The sequence below is a fragment of the Schistocerca gregaria genome, chromosome 4 (genome assembly GCF_023897955.1).
Source record: "Schistocerca gregaria isolate iqSchGreg1 chromosome 4, iqSchGreg1.2, whole genome shotgun sequence".
Lineage (NCBI taxonomy): Eukaryota > Metazoa > Arthropoda > Insecta > Orthoptera > Acrididae > Schistocerca > Schistocerca gregaria.
The window spans coordinates 72,173,710-72,194,882 of NC_064923.1; positions in this window are offsets into that span (position 1 = coordinate 72,173,710).

Here is a 21,173-nt window from a genome sequence, read left to right on the forward strand (position 1 = left end):
GGTTTTTGTTATCTTGGTGGTGGCGGGTGGCAGAAGGCGGGGGGGGGGGGGGTGATTTTTTTTTTCCTAGAGGGGATTATTTCTCTCCCAAACCCACCAATGTTCCTTTACTCTGAAGTAAAGGTACTGGCGGAAGTAAAGCTGTGACGACGGGGCGTGAGCCGTGCTTGGGTAGCTCAGTTGGCAGAGCACTTGCCAGCGAAAGGCAAAGGTCCCGAGTTCGAGTCTCGGTCTGGCACACCGTTTTAATCTGCCAGGAATTTTCATAAATTTACGTGCTTTTAGAGAGTGGGATATATCTGCAACAGAAAGTGTATGCGAATGCGAGAGCATCTGAAATAAGAAGTACCCCAGAGTGGGACATGACAAACGCCATGTTGCTATGCGACGTGACATCACACATGATGTAACTTTACTTGGTATGATACATTATGTTACACGACATGGATACTAGTGCTAACAAGTAAAAAAGCGCAAATGTGTGAAGATGTTTTGATTTAAATATCTTTTGAAACTGCCAGATATGCCGAGAAGCTAGTTACCTTCTTTTACCGACCCTAACTCTGCCCAGGACACATTTTCTTTTTTTTAAAATAACGACTGGCTCATTTATCATTCTGATTTCTGGTGTTAAATAATTTTGTTTTAATACTGTAGATTACAATTTTAATCAATAATTATATTGTTCTAGTTGTACGATGTCTTGAACAAGAGCCGGCCTCGGTGGCCGTGCGGTTCTAGGCGCTCCAGTCCGGAACCGCGGGACTGCTACGATCGCGGGTTCGAATCCTGCCTCCGGCATGCATGTGTGTGATGTCCTTAGGCTAGTTAGGTGTAAGTGGTTCTAAGTTATAGGGGACTGATGACCTAAGATGTTAAGTCCCATAGTGCTCAGAGCCATTTGAACCATTTCTTTCTTGGGCAAGGGTAAATAATATAAGTGTTGACGTGTTTCAATTGAACACAACTGCGCGTCAGGAGACTTTTGGCGACTTTCAGTATTGGGCAAATTTAATTCCTAACTTTAATAGTGATTGGTCTTTCAAGGTCGTACATATTTTTTCTGTAGTGTGTGTGTGTGTGTGTGTGTGTGTGTGTGTGTGTGTGTGTGTGTGTGCGCGCGCGCACACACACACGCAGAGGGAGCAGGGTCTGGCCCATATTGTGCATGAGACATTCACTACAGGCAAGAGCGGCGACTGGACGCTGTTTTGGTACGTGACAGGGAGCATTCTGACACACGCGAATATTGCTCGTGAGGAGGTGGCGACTGCAGCCGTTCGCTAGCAGACGACAATCTGCTTCTGCAGTTGGCTGAACGAGACGCCGCTATGTAATCCGGCTAGCAGAAGGGGAGCGGGTAGCCTGGAGACTTACTGTCACGGTTTATCCCCCTTCAACCCCCCTCCACCCCCACCCACACTATAGTTGCAGGCAGTCCGTGGGGGCGAGTTCCCGCCGCGGCACGAATGGTCTCACAAGGAGCAAGGAGACATCAGCTCTGCCTCATATTTTAAGGAGAAAAAGACACACCTGCGGCATATAGGAGCGAGCAATCGGTCCCGCGCGGAAATTTGGGCCATAATTCTGGCAGTACGCAGCTATGGCTTTCTGAACGTACAGCTTTTAAACTTTCTCGCACACCGGTTGTTTGTCACCCCCTCTCCTCCACTGCAGTCGCCTAACGCCCGAGTGCGAAGTACTGCACAGTGGAGTGAGTAACAGGTTTAAGAAATACTGCTGCGACGCTTAACATTCTTTGTTCACTGCTTCAAAGGGCGCGGATTATAAAACGTTGAGATGTCGGAGATTACTTTCCTTTGAAGATTTTTATGTTGCGATTCACAAATGCAGTGTGAATTCAGGAAACGAATTAGTGTGTCATTAAAGAAGTAGTCTAGCGCCATTTAATTATTAACGTAAATATTACGCGTTATTTTCTTGGCATTTTAAAACTGGCATTGTTGAATTGGACAAAATTTGCAGAAGATTCCTATTTTTCGACGTGACTGGTTGAAATGGCTCTGAACACTATGGGACTGAACTTCTGAGGTCATCAGTCCCCTAGAACTTAGAACTACTTAAACCTAACGAACCTAAGGATATCGCACACATCCATGCCCGAGGCAGGATTCGAACCTGCGACCGTAGCGGTCACGCGGTTCCAGATTGTAGCGCCTAGAACCGCTCGGCCACTACGGCCGGCCAACGAGACTGGTATAATTAAGTTGCAAATGGAGAATTATTAACTTCATTTCATAATCATTCTTCAACCGTTTACATTTAATAATTTTGATTTTGATGATGATGATGATGATGATGATTGACTTGTAGGGCGCTCAACTGCGCGGTTAGCAGCGGCCGTACAAATTCCTAACCCTTGCTCAGACCAGTCTCGCCACTTTCATGTTTGATGATGAAATCATGAGGACAACCCAAACACTCATTCATCTCGAGGCAGGTGAAAATGCCTGACCCCGCCGGGAATCGAACCCGAGACCCCGTGCTCGGGAAGCGAGAACGCGAGCGCGAGCCCACGAGCTATGGCCATCTTGTTTCTGAGCCTTTTATTTAATTGCAGAGTATCAATATGAGAACTTTTCTAAAATAATATTGAACGCATATGTGCGTTAGGTTGCCGTAGCACAGTCTTGTTACTTGCTAATTTTTTCTCTCGAATAAGACGTGTTCTCCAACAAGACTTGAAAACACATTGGCAAACGAGTCCGTCTCCGTCTTCCTCTTCCCTCGCTTTAAACACTCTGCGAACAGGACAGCTCTGGTTGTTATTCCCTGTAGAGCACTTTGCACTCGGGCATTAGGTGGATGCAATGGGTGGAGCGAGGTACAAACAAACGGAGAGCGCGAACGTTTAAAAGCTGTACTTCCAAGAGGTCGTAAAAGTATACTGTCAGAATAATGATTCAAATTTTTGCGCGGCATCGATTGTTGGCGCCGATATCTTGCAAGTAAACCGTTTTCTTCTTAAAATATGAGGTCAAGTGGGTAATGTTTTCTTGTCAGAGGTTGAACAGTCGTTCCACGGGCATAAAATGCATAGAAGGTAAATTAATAGGGTTACGAGGAAGACGATGACACCAAATGGAAGGTAAAAAAGAAGACGAGGGAAAGTGTATCTGAACTAAGGTTTGAAATATTCATTTAAGAAATTAGTAATTTCTGAACGCCTGAAGCGATTTTAAAGAAACAGCTGACCACATATATCGAGTGAACAACTGTATTGCGATACAGATTCAAAACTTTTGTTAATGTAATACATTTCGAATTAGGAGGCAGAATATTAATTCGGGAAAGTAACATAGTGCCGGCTGCGGCTTCTTAAATGGATGATATATTTCGGGCGACAGTTTCGTGGGATTTTAGCAATTTGTGCAGGATTTCTGAAAAGTTCGAAAAGTATCGACAGTTTCGGGGACTCTAAGCGAGTGCATGTTTGGACAAATATTTCGGTAGCTCTCATCCTGAACTGTAAGGTGTGAGTAAAATCCCATTTGCACTCTTAAACTTGTAGAAAGTTAGTGTCGTCGACTCAAACATCGAGCTGAAATTGCTTTGGACTTGAAAATTTTACAATATGTTGCCTTGCTGAACATTAATTTGAAATGGAATTGGATTTTAGCTTGTGAATTTAATGTTTCGATAATTAGCCTCAGGAAGACGTATTTAAAACTTTCGTAATAACGAATAACTATATTTTTCGATGTTGCTGAGCAACAGTCATACAATAATTTTTTTATGAGCGCAGCGCCATTTGACTGTGTAGGTGTTTCTTTAATTACGACCCGACGAAATGCCAGATGATTTTACATCTGGCATTTCGTAGGGATCGAGTATTTTTCTTAATTTATAGCCAATTTTGAGCTTGATGTGCTGAAATACACGTTGAGACAAACTCAGTCACTTGAAAATGGCATAAAAGACCGAAATCTGGGCCGTAATTAAATAAATAACTATGCAGTCAAAGGGCGATATGTTCTTTTGAGAACGAACATCTATCGTTGTGCTGCTTTCACGATACTAAAGGTTTAATAAACATTTATTTTTCTAAACAGTGACCAGCTTTGCAACAATTTTGCTTGCACCCCTCACCACAACGCTGTCCGCAATTGTTAAGACGTTACCAGAACTATTTATCGGGTAATGCGACAGGTGTGTGGCTGCCCCAACACATCAATGTAGTCAATGAATATTAAATCGGTCACGCCCTTTAACAATTTGACTTGGCAGTAAACTATAGGACATTAGAAGACACGTACGTCGCATACTCGTCTGTCAACGGAGAGAGGACGACGAATAGAATGAAGAGACTTCTAATTCAATTGCATGTGTGTGGAGTATCCCTTCAGTTGTGGGACTGGATCCGTGATTTCCTCTCAGAAAGGTTGTAGTACGCAGTAATGGACGGGATATCATTGAGTTCAAAAAATGGTTCAAATGACTGAGCACTATGAGACTTAACTTATGAGGTCATCAGTACCCTAGAATTTAGAACTACTTAAACCTAACTAACCTAAGGACATCAGACACATCCATGCCCGAGGCAGGATTCGAACCTGCGATCGTATCGGTCGCGCGGTTCCAGACTGTAGCGCCCAGAACCGCTCGGCCACTCCGGCCGGCTATCATTGAGTGAAATGTAAGTAATATCTAGTGCTCCCAAAGGAAGTGTTAAAGTGTTACAGGCCCTCTGCTATTCCTAACCTACACAAACAATTTAGGAGTTAATCTGAGCAGCCCTCTTACAGTGTTTGCCGATGATGCTGTCATTTACTGCCTAGTAAATCATGAGAAAATCAAAACCAACAGCAAAATCACTTAAATACGACATCTGAGTGGTGCGAAAATAGGTTTTTGCCTCTCACTAAGGAACAGTGCAAGGTCATCCTGATGAGTACAAAAAGAAATCCTTTAAATCTCGATACACGATAAATAATTTAAATGCTTTCAATGCGACTAAATACCTAGGAATGCAACTGCAATTAGCAACGACTTGAGTTGGAACTATCACATAGATAATATTGTGAAAAAGGCAACGGGTCACTATACATAGATGTAAGAGGTTTACTTTAAGAGATTGCCTACACTACGAATGATCGTCTTCTGCTAGAATACTGCTATGCGATGTGGAATCCTTACTTTTGCCTACACTACGAATGATCGTCTTCTGCTAGAATACTGCTATGCGATGTGGAATCCTTACAAGACAGAATTGATGGAGGACAACGAAAATGTTCAAAGAATGGCAGTTCGTTTCGTATTATCGGGAAATAGGGGACATAGTGTAAAGGATATGATAAGCGAGTTTGGAAGGCAATCATTAAAATAAAAGGCGTTTTTTGTTGCGGCGAGATAACAAACTTTCTCCTCTGAATATGAAAATATTCTGTTGTTGCCAATCTACATAGGGAGAAAGGATCATCATCAACATGTGTCATGAAATGTGCATTGTGTGCGCCGCTAAAACTCAGAAACAAGTCCCGGTAAGATCAAAGGAGTTGTATGTGGTGGTAGCCCTCTATCCCATGTCAAAGAAGAAGGTTCCCGTTTTTACCTGAAGGGCGTGCTTTTGAAGATATAAGAGCTTGAAACGTTCACTCTCTAAAACTTTCTAGGAAATTCCAGAACATTGGAGAGTATTCACAACATTCCAGAATGTTCCGGAATCTTCCTCAATAAGTCCGGATGTTCTGGAACATTCGGGAAGATTCCAGAATGTTCAGTGGCTGAATGACTGAATGTACAGTGACTGAATATAAGCCGAAAATAAAATGTGAAAATTGTGTTAAGTGTACTTAATGTATTTGTTAATAGAAAGTTGATTTATATTTTAGGTAATGCTCAAACGCTAAAGATGAGGTATTGTCAGTTCTGAAGTAAAACGGCGAAAAAAAAAAAACCCAGCGAAATAACGATTCGCAATTAATTCATACATATTACTTGAATGGATATACTCATCTGTATGTATGTGAGGACGTTCCACATCTCCTCCTAAACGACTGGACCAATTTCAACCGAACTTGTTACGTATCTTGTTGTAAGGCGACAGTCGATGTAGAGGTAGAAACCACCTACCTATCAAAGGAGAGGAAGTGGGGGTGGAAAGGTGGCGTAGCCCATAACGCAGTAATTCCCAGATGTTCTTCATCCAGTATTTGAGAATGAGATCACTTACCGACTTGCAACAAATTTTACACATAATTTCAAACCTCTACGTAACTTTTTCTCCCTGCAACGCCTGCAAAATTATGAAAGGAAAACACATTTTTCGCTTACTACTTTCCCGCTTTCCATGAAGTAAAGGTACCTAATGAAACGTGGCGTTAAATTTATTACTTCTTTACTACTAACCGCATTCGTGACACATTTTACACACAGTATGCACATATAACCCTCTAAATGCAAAATTATATCATTGTACGATATATACTTCAGGAGAAAGATAGTATTAACAGTGAGATACGTGAAAAATTGCCTCACTGTGCATGACCTTTAAATTTACTATACCCACAACACATATCGCAGCGAATGTCCTCATATACCGCTGAATGGACCTACAAACTTACGTCATTGTACGACGCAGTTCAGGAGATATGACGTCGTAAACATTGAGCACTGAACCAGACGCTGCGCGGTACGGGGTTGGGCTCACAGCAATAAATAAGTACCTGGGCAACACCGGCTCTGTCTGCTAGCAATAAAATAAGAGAAATCAAAGCTCGTACAGAAAGATTTCAGTGTTCGTGTTCCCCATGGGCGGTTAGAGAGAGGAACAGTAGATAAACGAAGAAGCCTCCGCCCCGCACTTAAGTGTGAATTGCAGAGTAGTCACGTAGATGTAGAGAGATGCCTCAGAGTTCAGTGAAACAATAGAAAAAGCCGCAACTTGACGTCAACTCGTTACAGATCTTCGCCCAGTTTTTCTTTCTTATTCGCACGCGGCCGCCCCCCCCCCCCCCTTTCCCACACACCCACACATTTACTTACTTAGGCCGGTATTACACTATCATATTTCTGTGACAGAAATACGATCAAAAATATTCGTGAAATTTCTTTGCCAAAGATTTTTTACTTGGTGCTAAAAGGAGAATTACACTGCCGTCAAATTTTTCGTCGAAATTCAATATGGCGGACAACAATAATCGGTTATGTGCAGCAGTTGCCTGTAGCGGCGGAAAAAATTAAACATAATTGGGTGAAACCATGGATATTAGGTCGAGCATTCAGCAAAATTTGTTGCGAGATCTGCAAATGGAGGACGTCAAGTCTTATTTGTAAATTATTTAGGAATGGATGAGGGTGCATTTCAGCATCTGATCAGTAAAGTGGCTTCTGACATTTCAAAACAGAATACTCTCTTGAGAAATGCTGTACGTGCAGAAGACAGGCTCACTGTGACTCTGCTATTTCTTCATACAGAAGAGAACTACTCCAGTTTACAATAAAGCACTGTAATACCACAGAGCACATTAACGAAAATAATTCCAAATACGTGTGAAGCTATTTATAAAGCACTGCAGGGGGAATATCTGAAGACAAGTAAATGTTTAGTGCTCTAAACTGGCAATAAGAACTATGTTTTTGAATAATTTAAATAACAGAATAATTTAAGTAACAGAATTAATATCTCAAAAACTATAAATTAATAAACTACGAAACAGACAAAGCGCTTTTTAACTTGTGGCATCCAGAGTTCAAAAAATAGACACAGTACAATGAAAGCTAAGTAAAAATTTATTTTGAAGTATGACGACCTCCTCTATTCCAGTTTGCTGAAAAACTGCCTGGGTGTTTCCAGATGTAGAAGTGGATGGCTGTAACTGTGACTATGGATACGAAGTCGCTTGCAGCATATCCCACCTGTCCATCAGCACTCAATTAATGGCATGCTCTGTGGCACTTCCTCACCCCCTACCCCCGTTGAGGGAAGGTTATTAAAAAAAAGGAGTCGAAGAAACACACCAACTTTGAAACCATGTTTGCAATCACACTACAGAGGCGTCAAATAGCTGTAGCGATCCCAGCGCTCCAAGCGGTTTCATGCCACATTGCAGTGAATAGAAGACGAACGACTTTTCGTATCATATCCACGGCGAGGCTTTAGATTTGATCATATTTCTTTGACGAAAGGCGAGGCTTGACAAAGTTTCCTATTACACCGTCAAATTTCTTTGACATAAATATTTGACGTATCAATTTTCACAAATAAATATGATAGTGTAATACCAGCTTTGCTTTCTGGCTCTCTCTCTCTCTCTCTCTCTCTCTCTCTCTCTCTCTCTCTCTCTCTCTCTCTCTCTACGGCTGCGGGAGCCGTATTACTCACCGGTGTGGGGTTTCCGTGTGCAGAGCAGGGTATGAGCGCGCCCGTGTTGTTGGAGAACTGCACGGCATGCGGCGGCTCCTGCAGGAACACGGGCCCTTGTAGCGGCGTGGCCGCTCCTGCACACAAGAGAGCAAGAACACGATGTAGGAGGCCGCAGGTACAAGCGCAGCTGCTGTCCGCGCTTTGAGCAGGGGCGAATATTCCACGATACAAGCACACATTTCACAAATATCTCTCGAGCTTCCATCTACCAAGTGTCCGAACACGTTGAAAGGCGTACGTATTAGCAGAAACGATTATAAAAGCTGGATATACACTTAAGTCCCAAAGAAACTGGTATAGGCATGCGTATTCAATTACAGACACACGTAAAATGGCAGAATACAGCGCTGCGGTCGGCAACGCCTATATAAGACAACAAGTGCCTAGCGCAGTTGTTAGCTCAATTACTGCTGCTGAAATGGCAAGTTAACATTTAAGTGAGTTTGAAAGGGGTGTTATAGTCGGCGCACGAGCGGTGGGTCACAGCATTTCCGAGGTAGCGAAGCGAGGATTTTCCTAAACGACTATTTCACGAGCGTACCGTATCTGGAGTCCGGTAAAACATCAAATCTCTGATATTGCTGCTGCCAGAAAAGGATCCTACAAGAACGGACCAACGATCATTGAAGAGAATCGCCCAAAGTGCAACCCTTCCGCAAATTGCTGCAGATTTCAATGCTGGACCGTCAACAAGTGTCGGCGTGCGAACCTTTCTACGAAACATCAGTGATATGTGATTTTGGAGCCGGAGGCCCACTCGTGTACCGTTGATGACTGCACGACACGAAGCTTTAAGCCTCGTCTGTGCCGTCGGCTCCGACATTGGACAGTTGATGACTGGAAACGTGTTGCCTGGTCGAACGAGTCTCGTTTCAGATTGTATCGAGCGGATGTGCGTAAACGGGTATGGAGACAGCCTCACGAATCCGTGGACCCTGTATGTCCGCAGGAGAATGTTCAAGCTGTTTGAGACTCTGTAATGGTGTAGGGCGTGTGCAGTTGAAGTGATATGGCACGCCTGATACGTCTAGATACGATTCTGACAGGTGACACGTACGTAAGCATCCTCTTTGATGACCGGCATCCATTCATTTCCATTGTGCATTCCTACGGACTTGGGCTATTCCAGCACGACAACGCGTCCAGAATCGCTACAGAGTACCTCCAGGAACACTCTTCCGAGACTAAACACTTCCGCTGGTCATCAAACTCCCCAGACATGAACGTTATTGAGCATATCTGGGATGCCTTGCAACGTGCTGTTCAGAAGAGATCTCCACCCTATCGTGCTCTTACGGGTTACGGACAGGCATGCAGGATTCGTGGTGTAAATTCCCTCCAGCTCTACTTCAGACGTTCTTCGAGTCCATGCTACGACGTGTTGCGGCACTTCTGCATGCTCGCGGGGGCCCTACACGATATTAGGCAGGTGTAGGTGTACCAGTTTCTTTGGCTCTTCAATGAATAAAAAAAAATAGTTTATTCCTTTGAGCATCTCTGAATGCCGAATACATGAGTGATACACATTCTTTGGCTACCAAAGGTTGTAGTGTTATTAAGTAGAGCTATTGCGAGCGAAGGAATCCGAAGCACTTCTCGACCAGAGAGCGAGAAACTTTTGTGTCGTGGCAAAGTGGGGAGCTTGAATGATGGATATGTCTCACGGAGATTATTATTTGCGGTATAGAATGATATGTAATTAAGGCTATGTTCTCATTCAAAATGGTCTTAAATTAGATTTCTTTGTAATTCTTTTTTTTAAAACGTATGTGTGTCTACAACGTTGGGACGTAAAGGTTTATACAAAAGTTTCTACGGAACATTGTTCGAAGTAGTGTCACGTCTACCGACAGGCCATCTCAGGCGGAGATGGTCAGTTCAGGTAGAAAACTTGGCGTGCCGTGACACACGTCCACAAAATGATTTATACTGCAGCATGAATGCAGGACATATGCGACAAAAAAGCAGGCGAACAACGTGAGCATGATGCCGTGCGCAGCACATCCAGCTCAGTTAGATCGGCAGGGTTGATGTGCAGTCCTGGAATTGCATACAGAGCGTAAGTAACGAAAACGCTTTCCTGCCAAATTTTTGGTCAATATTGGTCAGAACAATTTTTCGTCCGCCGTATTTGGTTATCCATGTTGAGTTTTGAAAATCTAACTCCAGATTCGTGTTCAGCAGCATCAAAATATGTAATAAAGGGTAGCTTAAGCAAATTGAACTAATAATGCACCTAAAAGTTTTCCCTAAACTTTAAACAGTTTTTTCCTCAAGAAATGATTTTTGGATACCGCATGCAGCATAAATCAAGAATGGTTCAACGTATTAACTACCTTTTCCCCCGAAAATTAAACAATTTTCTTGGGAAATTGTACCTACAATACATGAAATTTTAATAATATTAACCATTTTTGTGAAGCCATGAAGACAAACACCTAAAAATCGAGTTAGCACGATATCGTTAAATTTAAGGTTATTTCATTGGCCTGAAGTAGAAGCTGCCATATATTTAACGTCGTGTCGACCGATGTTATAATTTTTTTTTATTTCTGATGACTCCTGCGGGGCTACACTGCACACAGCGTGCGTACTTCAGACTCGCAGGTCCTTGATGAAATCATGATTTCAAGCTCCATTTTGTTTTTGTATTTGTATTGAAAATCAAAAATAAAGTTCATAGTATGATAATCAATCGGCAAACAGATTCTTTGTATGTCTTCCCATGGTTTAAATAAAATTTCAAAACTTTGACTATTTTTTTGCTCATTTCAATGAGAACCTGGCCTTAGGATAAAGGATCATTTTTTAAAAAGCGTTTCATAGAGAGACGGCTGATTTGGGAAAAGGTAATTGCACTGAGTTTATTTTCCTGAAGTCCTAGTCGAGTTGTTATCGTAGTGTGAGGATTTCATTGTCTCTAATAAGATCTACGTGTTGGTATCCGGGTTGAATTACCAGTCATGTGCACAGTATTATAATTAGCTTTCCCCATCAAGATTAGTTAATAGAAATTATTGAATATAACCTTTGTGACTACTAGTCATTATTTTCCGTTGAATGCCAGCACTGTTGATCTGTGTTTCTACCATTCCATAAATTTCATACAGTGATTTGTATTCTTGACAGATAAACCTGAAGATGTCTCTATGCTGACGTCAGACTTGTAGCTGCGAATGAAGTACCTTCATACACCTATGCACCTTTGGAAACACCCTATCGTTCTTCGTTTTTTATTTGTTTTTAAAGTTTATGATAATTTGAATGCTTATTGTGTGTTGGTTGTTGTTATTAGTAATGGAGAGAAAGACAATAGAAAACTTAACTCCGGCGGAACGTGAAGGCCCAACGGTACCAAGTGCACGCCGTGTCGTTCTCAGAACACAGGCGTCACCGGATGCGGATATGCAGGAGCATGTCGTCAGCACAGCGTTCTCTGGACAGTATGTCACTTTACGAGACCGCATGAGAAAGGTGATGCTGATACAGAATAATTGTTATGTTAGCGCGAGTCATTTTTGTATCATTAAAAGGATCCGATGTAATCTCAAATACTTTCCTATTCATTTATAAATATTTCATGAAACTTCTACACATTGTTAGATCAAAAACGCATCTAATAAAAACTGCACAGTCACGCCTTTCCCTACTCCATGGACAGTGAATCGTATATTTGAAAAGAGATTAAAAGCTTAATTTACGGGAAGAAAATAAAATAAGATAATGCGAACTGTGGCGCACTGGTTTATTTCACTTCATCGTTGTTGCACTGCAGCCAGAGTAGATTCAAGTTATCCGTTGACAAGGTAAGAATCTATTGTAGTGCCTAACAGAACCTTTCGGGAAAATGGTAGGAGCCGTTTTTTCATATAATTTAAACAGGCGCGTTCTTACAACAGGGCACAGTTTTTGTTACGCAACAGTTAGCCATTGTGTGTGATTGTTTCATGCGAAAGTCACTGAGTATTTTTGATAATCATTATTTACATTCGTTTAGAGGTAGTGTGAGGCAGTTTGGATTAACTGGTATCACATACATCATAAACAATTTGCACAATTACGTCCGTGTTTGAAAGTACGGTGGTAAAGGCTTTTCTCGATCCGATACTGTAATAGGCATTTGAAAGTACTTTCATTCACATTGTTAAAAAATGTGTGTGAAATCTTATGGGACTTAACTGCTAAGGTCATCAGTCCCTAAGCTTACATACTCCTTAACCTAAATTATCCTAAGAACAAACACACACATACACACACCCATGCCCGAGGGAGGACTCGAATGTCCGCCGCGACCAGCCGCACCGTCCATGACTGCAGCGCCTGAGACCGCTCGGCTAATACCGCGCGGCCTTCACATTGTTAGCGACATGCTTTGGCGCACATATAGTTACCAATAAACATGTGTAAAACCATAAAAGTTTCAAATTTACATCGACCTAGTATTCGTTGTAACACCACTGATGCCCAAGTTCATATCTGAAAGAGGTATATAGACGTTAGAATAAGTTTCCATTTAAAAAATAAAGTTCAGTCTGACAAATATAAAGCCACGAACAACGTGTCCAGCGCAGGATTCTACGAGGCAGTTTTGAAACGGTTGCTTCTGTACTTCAGCAGTCGGTTGAAGCCATAAAGGACTGTGAAGTGCAGTCTGCTGTAAATTGCGACGTGTTGGGGCAACCTGTTGGCTAAGAGCCGCCTGACTTAACAGTCAACGCACTCCCGCGATGTGAAGCTTTGACTACTAATTCTGAAGCTTTGACTACTTATTGTTCCCGTAAAAATGGTATGGCGAAAAACGCACATCTGCAGGTTACCTCCACACATCAGATATTTCGAATTGCCACAGATGGAGCATTCTGTAGGACCTATAGACGCACCACGCATTTTTGAAGACCTACACTACCCTATTTCGACACTTTCGGAAAACAGAAGACTCATCTACAGGGATCAGCATGGACAAGGCACACACTGATCTTGTGAAACTTAGCTCGCTCTGTTCTTCCATTAGATACAGAAAATCGTAGACAAGGAAGCTAATGTTGATCCCGTATTTTCATTTCTTATTCGATATACACTCCTGGAAATGGAAAAAAGAACACATTGACACCGGTGTGTCAGACCCACCATACTTGCTCCGGACACTGCGAGAGGGCTGTACAAGCAATGATCACACGCACGGCACAGCGGACACACCAGGAACTGCGGTGTTGGCCGTCGAATGGCGCTAGCTGCGCAGCATTTGTGCACCGCCGCCGTCAGTGTCAGCCAGTTTGCCGTGGCATACGGAGCTCCATCGCAGTCTGTAACACTGGTAGCATGCCGCGACAGCGTGGACGTGAACCGTATGTGCAGTTGACGGACTTTGAGCGAGGGCGTATAGTGGGCATGCGGGAGGCCGGGTGGACGTACCGCCGAATTGCTCAACATGTGGGGCGTGAGGTCTCCACAGTACATCGATGTTGTCGCCAGTGGTCGGCGGAAGGTGCACGTGCCCGTCGACCTGGGACCGGACCGCAGCGACGCACGGATGCACGCCAAGACCATAGGATCCTACGCAGTGCCGTAGGGGACCGCAGCGCCATTTCCCAGCAAATTAGGGACACTGTTGCTCCTGGGGTATCGGCGAGGACCATTCGCAACCGTCTTCATGAAGCTGGGCTACGGTCCCGCACACCGTTAGGCCGTCTTCCGCTCACGCCCCAACATCGTGCAGCCCGCCTCCAGTGGTGTCGTGGCAGGCGTGAATGGAGGGACGAATGGAGACGTGTCGTCTTCAGCGATGAGAGTCGCTTCTGCCTTGGTGTCAATGATGGTCATATGCGTGTTTGGCGCCGTGCAGGTGAGCGCCACAATCAGGACTGCATACGACCGAGGCACACAAGGCCAACACCCGGCATCATGGTGTGGGGAGCGATCTCCAACACTGGCCGTACACCTCTGGTGATCGTCGAGGGGACACTGAATAGTGCACGGTACATCCAAACCGTCATCTAACCCATCGTTCTACCATTCCTAGACCGGCAAGGGAACTTGCTGTTCCAACAGGACAATGCACGTCCGCATGTATCCTGTGCCACCCAACGTGCTCTAGAAGGTGTAAGTCAACTACCCTGGCCAGCAAGATCTCCGGATCTGTCCCCCATTGAGCATGTTGGGGACTGGATGAAGCGCCGTCTCACGCGGTCTGCACGTCCAGCACGAACGCTGGTCCAACTGAGGCGCCAGGTGGAAATGGCATGGCAAGCCGTTCCACAGGACTACATCCAGCAGCTCTACGATCGTCTCCATGGGAGAATAGCAGCCTGCATTGCTGCGAAAGGTGGATATACACTGTACTAGTGCCGACATTGTGCATGCTCTGTTGCCTGTGTCTATGTGCCTGTGGTTCTGTGAGTGTGATCGTGTGATGCATCTGACCCCAGGAATGTGTCAATTAAGTTTCCCCTTCCTGGGACAATGAATTCACGGTGTTCTTACTTCAATTTCCAGGAGTGTAGTTGCGCATGGGCATCTAGCGGGAAAAAATATGACCTTGTGAAATACCGGAAAGTTTTCTGAGTGAATTCCGTACTTCCTGGTAGACATAAGTAAAAACATAGTTCTCAATAGAGCGAAATCGTGAGATGTGAAGGTACCTTTTGAAATCTCTCCAAAGGAGTGGTAGAGGATCTCTTACACTACGTGATCAAAAGTATCCGGACACCCCCAAAAACATACGTTTTCATATTAGTTGCATTGTGCTGCCATCTACTGCCAGGTATTCCATCAGCGACCTCAGTAGTCATTAGACATAGTGAGAGAGCAGAATGGTCAGTTGATTGGGTGTCACTTATGTCATTCGTCAGTACTCTAGATTTCCGCACTCCTAAACATCCCTAGGTCCACTGTTTCCCATGTGATAGTGAAGTGGAAACGTGAAGGGACACGTACAGCACAATAGCGTACAGGCCGACCTCCTCTGTTGACAGACAGAGACCGCCGATATTTGAAGAGGGTCATAGTGTGTAATAGGCATCTAACCACATCATCACACAGGAATTCAAAACTGCATCAGGATCCAATGCAAGTACTATGACAGTTAGGGAGGTGAGAAAACTTTGATTTCGTGTTCGAGCGGCTGCTCATAAGCCATACATCACGACGATAAATGCCAAACGATGCCTCGCTCGGCGTAAGAAGCGTAAACATTTGACGATTCAACAGTGAACAAACATTGTGTGCAGTGACGAATCACAGTACGCAATTTGGCGACCCGATGGAAGGGTGTGGGTATGGCGAATGCCCGGTAAACGTCATCTGCCAGCGTATGTAGTGCCAACAGTAAAATTCGGAGGTGGTGGTGGTGTTATGGTGTAGTCATATTTCTCATGGAGGGGTTTGCACCCCTTGTTTTGCGTGGCACTATCACAGCACTGGCTTACATTGATGTTTTAAGCATCTTATTGCTTCCCACTGTTGAAGAGCAATTCGGGGATGGTGATTACATCTTTCAACACGATCGAGCACCTGTACATAATGCATGTGTGGCGGAGCGGTTGCACGACAATAACATCCCTGTAATGGACTGGCCGGCACAGAGTCCTGACCTGAATCCTATAGAAAAACTTTTGGGATATTTTGGAACGCCAACTTCGTGCCAGGCCTCACCGACCGTCATCGATACGTCTCCTCAATGCAGCACTCCGTGAAGAATGGGCTGCCATTCCCCAAGAAACCTTTCAGCACCTGACAACGTATGCCTGCGAGACTGGAAGCTGTCATCAAGGCTAAGAGTGGGCCAACACATGTTGTATACCAGCGTTACCAATGGAGGGCGCCACGAAGTTTTACGTCATTTTCAGCCAGGTGTCCGGATACTTTTGATCACATAGTGTGAGAGATCCTGTACCACTCCTTTGGAGGGATTTCAGAAGGTACCTTCACATCTCACGGTTTCTGTTGAGAACTATGTTTTTACTTCTATCTACCAGGAAGTACGGAATTCACTCAGAAAACTTTTCCAGTATTTCACAAGGACATATTTTTTCCCGCTAGATGCCCATGCTCAACTGTATCGAATAGGAAAGCAAAATACAGCATGAACATTAACTTCGCTGTCTACGATCTTCTGTATCTAATGGAAGAAAAGAGCGTACTGAGTTTCACAAGATCAGTGTTTGCCTTGTCCATACGAGACTTCTGTTTCCCTAAACTGTCGAAATATGGAGTGTAGGTCTACAGTCACACAGAAAGTGCACGTTGGGTGTATAGGTTCACAGAATGCTCCATTTGGAGCACGTACGTTCGCGATACCCACGTTGTCCCTGGTAAGAAGGGTCAGGCGCAGTTTCTATGGTGTTTTCGCAGATATTTGCAATTCCGTTTTTGCAGTGTGTAGCTAGAGTCAAGTCGCGGAAATACTGCTCATCAACTGTTTCATGCTACTCCCAGTGTCGCGACGGAGGGCGATGGCTTGTTTCCCGTTATAAGCAAAACGATTTTTAAAGCGGAATTTTTCCTACCCCTAATTAGTCTAGCCCGATATCCTTTTTATCGACATGCAATAAACGTGAGACTAACCAGTACTCAATCACCGACAGCACGCCCTGGGCCGCGCAGACTGCAACCACCATGAAGAAGCGGTTTACAGTAAGGTAGTATGGACGAAAACAATACAAAAAAATATTCAGTAACATGTACTATCATGTGCATACTTCATGAGCTATGATCACTTGCTTATTTTTGTTACAGTGAGAGAAATCTCTTTTATCGAAAGCTCCTTGCTTTCTGTATTTTGGTACATGGACAAAGAAAAGAAAAAGGAAAGTCCAGTAAACCTGGGCTCTAAAGTGCGTAGTTTGAGAACTGAGAGCTCTTGTTCATCTTCGCTACTTTGGAACACGTCTCCCCTACTGACAAGTGCTGATAGGTCTCAAGCTATGAATTTTAGAGCCCCTGTTAAACGAACATTTTTTTCTTCATGTTATGATCCATTTTCCCTCAGCCCAAAATATTGAAAACAGAGAGCTTCCAGCAGAAGATGTCTGTTTCACATATTGAAGATTAACAAGTGCTCATAGCTCTTAAGTTACAAGTTTTAGAGCCCATGTTTACTACATTTGTTTCTTGTTTTAGTCCGTACTATGACTTCTGAGAGTTTGTCGATAGAGTTCTCATTCACCATAAATATGAACCGGTGTAATATTGTGAAAGAAGCGACAGGCGAAAACCAGATAAACTGAAGACCTGAAACCGAACCTTGCAACAGTCGCTCTTTGCGAATGGAAAAAAAAAAAAAAAATACCGAGCGTGGCGGCGCAGTGGTTAGCACACTGGACACGCATTCGGGAGGACGACGGTTCAATCTCGTCTCCGGCCATCCTGATTTAGGTTCTCCGTGATTTCCCTGAATCGCTTCAGGCGAATGCCGGGATGGTTCCTTTGAAAGGGCACGGCCGATTTCCTTCCCCATCCTTCCCTCACCCGAGCTTGCGCTCCGTCTCTAATGACCTCGTTGTCGACGGGACGTTAAACACTAATCTCCTTCTCCTCCTCCTCCTCTCGAATGAAAATAAAAACACGGGGAAGTAACATTGGTAGTTCTGGAGGCTTCCGCCACACATTGGAAGGTGGCTTGCGGAGCCTGTAGTTATGCGGACGTAGATTTGAGTTTGGTAGGAAAATTCTGTCTGGACAGCAGATTTAGATTTTCCGTGGTTAACTTAAATCGATCCCGACAGGTGGCTCATTTTAGAAACGCAATCGCGAGTTTCTTCCTCATTCTTATGCACTTCGCGTCTGTGCTCCCTGTCTAGCCGCATCGTCTTTGACGCCATACTCCGATGTTGCTACAAAAGCTGGTGAACGTATATTGCAGTAGAGGCTGACGTGAAATTTGTTGTGCTAAGACTGGCAGATGGGAGAAAGTGTCCCACATTTCGTCCTTATCAGAGGTTAGAGTACATTATTTATGAAGCAGAAAACTTGAAGGAAAAAAAATGAAGGTATGATAGTATAAAGAAACTTGTGCTGTGAAATACTTAACTGACTTGAAGGATGCTGATTTATTAACAATAAAGGAACTCGTACGAATGTCTTCGTCTTTCCTCGCCTGTTTGACTGCTGAGTTTATTTAGTGTACGCTCAGGAAACACTGTTTCAGTTTTTTCTGAAAGAAAGTTAAATTCACATTTGGCGACTGTACCACTGTAAGAGAGACAGAGGGGAGTGAGTGTACCAGGGCTTACCCCGTTCACTGCTATCGGGCCTGTGCTCAACGTACAAAAGATCCACCATAATCTAAGAGTGAAATAAAAAAATTAAAATAACTTTTTCAAACTTACTCAGTGTGTGCTTAAGTATAATAATTCAACATTGTAAAACCTGTGATTAACCAAATGAATATATTGGGCAAAAATGTTCAAAATATGCAAATGTAGGCCACAGTTAAAAGTTACAAGTCTCAGCTTGATCAGAGCATTAGTCAGATCAAAATCGGCATTTTTACGAAAAATTGAAGGCGCTGAATATTAGGCTCAGAAAGACAAAAATTCGTATATGGCCGCAGTTTGATGTAAAACCATTAATCATGTCACGCCACTGAGCTACCTCTGTTAGTTCACAAGGTGTTAACTAAAAACCTAATCTGGAACGAAAACGTCCTGAATCATGATAGATTAAGTACCATAAATTTTGATAACATAGTCTGCGGAGAGCAGCGACCTGATGTTATATCTACGTTAAAATCAACAGTCGAGATCGCATTAATGCGATGTACAAAGTTCTGATTACAGCACTCAATTACAATAACGCAATAACACAGCTGTACCAAGTTCAAGACAGTATTGTAAATAACTGCGAATACGAGGAATGTTAAAGAGGCACTTCGGAGGTCACGTTGTACTGTTGGTTCCATTTTAAAAATTCTAGTCTGCAAGATTTAAATGTAGGCGAACTAAAACTTTTTTAGTAATTAAAGACAAATTAACTCTGCATAACAATGAAGATGATTGCAAATTGTTAAACGACAGTGATATTAGTTAATTCGTGTTCGAGAAAGGGGCTATTGAGATACTGCCACCAGTGCATAGGGCAGTTGGTAGCAGATGTTCGTTTGGCGCCAGGGAGGTGAGAGACTTCGCACAGACATCAATCTGTCGGCGTCGGTCAAACGCCTACGTGCTCTGTGCCTTCGATGGTGTCAGAGGCCGGCGGCTACAAAAAGAGTTTTCCGTAAAAATAGGAAGCGAACTCGCGAAGACTGTACACCTTCCTGTATCGTTTAGATTTCATGGAGGCAACTGTTCGTGTGCCGCTCGTAATGCTGATAAAACCACGAGGCAAATGGAGAGATTATTTTCCACTCGTAAGGCGAGCAATTAATTTTTGGTGAATCGAAGTCAGCGTGATAGACTGTTTTACTTGGAACTTTCCGTAGAGGTTGCCTCTCAACCGTTAATAGCGCTGGTTCCGATAGCGATGTTATTGTTACGTATTGTGCGTTTGAACCTTTACTGAATAAATCAATTACCCAGAACTCAAAACTTTTATTTGTATTCATCGTTCCTGATCCCACTGAGTAAATAGCAATTAGTCCACTATCTTTCAATGAACTCTAAGAGTAAAGTCCAGACTGGAAACTATGGTCAGTACTTTCTCTATTGCTTTCGGGTTGACCGTAAAAATAGTTTTCAGGATCTTGTAAATGGCGAAGGCTGGTATAAAACATGCACAGACTGTGTAAGTCACTTACGTAACGACCCAATAAGGTAACTACCGCTTTGATCATATACCCTCCGCCCGACTCAATGGAAAGCTCGTCATAAATCATTGTGCAATGCTATAGGACACTCGTAAGGGTAAAGAGAGAGTGTCAGGCCTTGAATGAATATCATGAATTTCTGCATTTAAGACTTTGTTATTTACCTTGAGCAACATGTCGCAACAACTGATTTTATCCATTTCATGGGAACTTCATAAAACGACACTGCATTTGTAATCTGATAATTCCCATCCAAAATAGCACGCCATACTATTCGTTTGAGTTCGCCACCAACTCCAACACTGCCTTTCATACGAACTTCAGAGCATGCCACACCATTGTTTGAGAAAGTGGAAGTTCCTTGCCTGCCCTCCTTGTCGATTTTCGGGCGCTCCGACTGAACGGACATTGGATACGCCCGACATTTTCATCATACGTGGGTGGCCGACCACTGATCTTCTCTTTGCATATGAAACCATCTTCCAAGGATTTTATATGCCAATCATAAAGCATGATGGATCGATGGCGTAATGCGCTTCACACTTGAACAATGGCCTGACTTCGCGCAAATTGCAACACACAAAATGATCTCTCTTGTGTAGTCGCTATGTTGTGACAAACAACAGAGAAGCTGCGTCAAAACTGTGAACCTTCCTCCGTCCAGTAGCATGCGAAGTGTGTTTCTATCTTTTATTATTTGTCCGTAATAAACAACTGAAATCTATTCTTTCTTTTTGAATCATGCTGTAGAAATCATTTTAACCACATTAGGCTTACTCCTACTTGGAGAAATTTTAAGAAAAACAATACCTAATAAATATTAAAAATTACTTAAGAATTTATTCGTCTCGTCTAAAATTTTTTCTGAAGTTCATTAAAAATAATAACGATGTTCATTAAAAGTGCCTTAAAATTAGTATTTTAAGTTGTGACAGAAAGAGAGACGTCTCATAAATAATGAATCAACAAGTTAAAATTCAAAGGTGCTGATTATTTGCAACTGACATGATTTTCTGTAGTATTTCTTACTTATAAAACACACTC